At 46.1% G+C, this 3,095-nt stretch overlaps 1 non-coding gene across 1 annotated transcript; it reads left to right on the top strand.

The window, feature by feature from the left end:
• Nucleotides 1-748: 748 nt before the first annotated feature.
• On the top strand, nucleotides 749-855 carry LOC130015873 (U6 spliceosomal RNA). Its single transcript, XR_008791184.1, has one exon. It is a non-coding gene; the product is annotated as a U6 spliceosomal RNA (small nuclear RNA).
• Nucleotides 856-3,095: the final 2,240 nt, after the last annotated feature.

Here is a 3,095-nt window from a genome sequence, read left to right as displayed (position 1 = left end):
GAGAAACGCTCCAACTCCAAAAAGATGCATAAAAAATTCTCATGTGTCAAGACAAATTCTGAAGTGGGAGGGTTGGAGTCATACCTAGTGATGCTCAGGGGACAATATCACCTAGTGATGTTGTGGCAGGGATAACTCTGGTAACCGCAAGAAAGACAAACGCCCTCCTGGCTGTACTACTGTCCCAGCCCCTAAGAGTGAGACATTTAGAACCTATTGCAGATGGTCCCTGGAAAACCCCTTTCTGCAAGTACTCACTTCAACAGCAGGGCACACCCCTGGTCTTGGAGAGATGGACAGTGGAGATGCTTGGAATCTGGACAGGTGAGGCAGAAATTCTTTTTTCTGAGGAAATATAATCACATAGGGTTAGCAATGCTAATAAGTTGATAGGGTGCTTTTCTTTCAAGCAGCTAAGCCGGGGTTAATATGCAACAGGACATAGGCTCACACACTCCAGCACTGCTAAAAATGATGCATGAACTCAGAACCAAGAGTAACCCTTGAGCACTGACTGTTGCTGTGGCCAAAAAACGTACAATAAATTAAGTAATGAAGACATTTCTGGGGCCGGAACGGTGGTACAGCAGGCAGGGTGTTTGCCTTCCATGTGGCCAACCTGGGTTCAATTCCCAAAGTCCCATATGGTCTCCCAGTACTGCCAGGAGTGATTCTTGAATGCAAAGCCTGCGTAAACCCTGAGCATCGCTGGGTGTGACCCTAAAAATAAAAAAAAAAAGAAATTTCTGTGCTCGCTTCGGCAGCACATATACTAAAATTGGAACGATACAGAGAAGATTAGCATGGCCCCTGCGCAAGGATGACACGCAAATTCGTGAAGCGTTCCATATTTTTTCATTGCAGCACTCTTTACAATAGCCAGAAACTGGAAGAAACCTGAATGCCCAAGAACAGATGACTGGTTAAAGAAAGTTTGGTACATCTACACAATGGAGTACTATGTAGCTCTTAGAAAAGATGAAGTCATGAAATTTACATACAAGTGGTACAATATGGAAAGTATCATGCTAAGCGAAATGAGTCAGAAAGAGAGGGATAGACATAGAAAGATTGCATTCATCTGGGGGATATAAAGTAACAAAGTATGAGATTAATACCCAAGAATAGCTGAGATCAGCACCAGGAGGATTACTCCATAACTTAGAGGCCAGCCGGGTATCCTAGAGGAAAGGGCTGTTCAGATAGAGAAGGGAGCACCAAATAAAGGATGTTTGGAGGATCCTCCCAGGAGGGGAGATGCATGTCGAAAGTAGACTATGGACTGAACATGTTTGCCACTCAATGCCTCTTTTGCAGACCACAACACCCAAAAGGAGAGAGAGAACACAGAGGATTGCCCTGCCACAAGACAGGGGGGATGGGGGGATGGGGGTGGGAGGGATATTATCCATGTTGGTGGAAAATGGGCACTGGTGGAGGGATGGGTATCTGATCATTGTATAATTGAAACCAAAGCACAAAAAATTGTAAATCTACAACTTTAAAAAAAATAAAATAAAATAAAGGGGAAAAAAAAAAAAGAATTGATCTCATTTCAGCACCAGGTTGATTATTCCATAACTTAGAGGCCAGCCGGGTATCCTAGAGGAAAGGGCAGTTCAGATAGAGAAGGGAGCACCAAATAAAGGATGTTTGGAGGATCCTCCCAGGAGGGGAGATGCATGTCGAAAGTAGACTATGGACTGAACATGTTTGCCACTCAATGCCTCTTTTGCAGACCACAACACCCAAACGGAGAGAGAGAACACAGGGGATTGCCCTGCCACAGAGGCAGGGGGGGATGGGGGGATGGGGGTGGGAGGGATATTATCCATGGTGGTGAAAAACGGGCACTGGTGGTGGGATGGGTATCTGATCATTGTATAATTGAAACCCAAGCACAAAACATTGTAAATCTACAACTGTAAAAAACAAAAATAAAATAAATAAATTTAAAAAAAAAAAAAAGAAATTTCTGTCTAAAGAGATTGGAGACATAGTATAGCAGGTGAGGTGCTTGTCTTGCACTCAGCCAAATCAAGTTTGAATCCTGGCATCCCATACGGTGCCCTGAACCTGGCCAGGAGTGATTGCTGAGTGCAAAGGTAGGAGAAGTAACTGAGTCTTACAGTTGTACTTCCTACAGATTAAATAATTATTTCATTTAAACGAATAAAGGTGTGGTGGCCAATAGTGATCCTAAATTGCATTATTAGAGGGGTTAGAGTACACTCTGGAAGTGCCCAAGCTACTACCTGCTAAGATTGCATATTTGGTTGCAAGACCCACTGTAGCACCACCCTGATGCACCCCTCCAGACCCCAACCTGAGTTGGCTTAAAGCTCCACACCTTGGGGCCTGAGTGACAGCATAGACAAATGAGCATTTCTTTTGAAGGTGAAGAACGTGGGTTTAATTCTGGGCATCGCTTATCGTTCCTAGCACCAGTAGGAGTGTTTGCTGAATTTAGAACCAGGAGTAACCATAATGCCTCACTGGGTGTTACCCAAAATGCAAAATAAATAAAAAAAGGAAAGAGAAGCTCCCCACCTCCCTGAACTCCCAGAACCCACTGAATGCACTAGAGCCAGTGAAAACCAAAGGCTCTGTCAAATTCTTTTGAGCCCCAAGCATATGAAGAATGTGCCCAGCCCCACCCCCATCCAGACCCGACACCCCTCAAGAACGACAGGACAGAAGGGAGGTTGTTTTTTCCTTCATGCTGCTGACCCAGATATGTGGTATCCTGAGCAACCCCAGGAGTGACCCTTGAACACAGAGAGGTGGGGCTCACACCCCCCACGAGGAAAAAGAATGCGCCCCAGACCCCTTTGATGATGGAATCCCATGCTTTATCCCTACTCCACAATCCACCTAAGGAACGAAAGGGCACCAGTAACGGGATGTCCCGTGGACACTGCTGGGATGATCCACCCACCCCTGTGACTGACCAGGTGCTGGTCGTCGCCCTGAAACTAAATGAACGCTGAGGTGCCCTCACCCGCTCCATCAGATCTGGGGGAGACTGAGGCTCCCTCTAGCTCTGACTCTTTCTGCTTTGTGAGGGGCCCGAGCGACGGGTCAGCAGGGAGGGC

This window comes from Sorex fumeus, unplaced genomic scaffold, assembly GCF_029834395.1.
Source record: "Sorex fumeus unplaced genomic scaffold, SorFum_2.1 ptg000134l, whole genome shotgun sequence".
NCBI classification, from domain to species: Eukaryota; Metazoa; Chordata; class Mammalia; order Eulipotyphla; family Soricidae; genus Sorex; species Sorex fumeus.
Note: the sequence above shows the minus strand (reverse complement) of the source record. Positions and strands in the feature narration are given on the sequence as shown.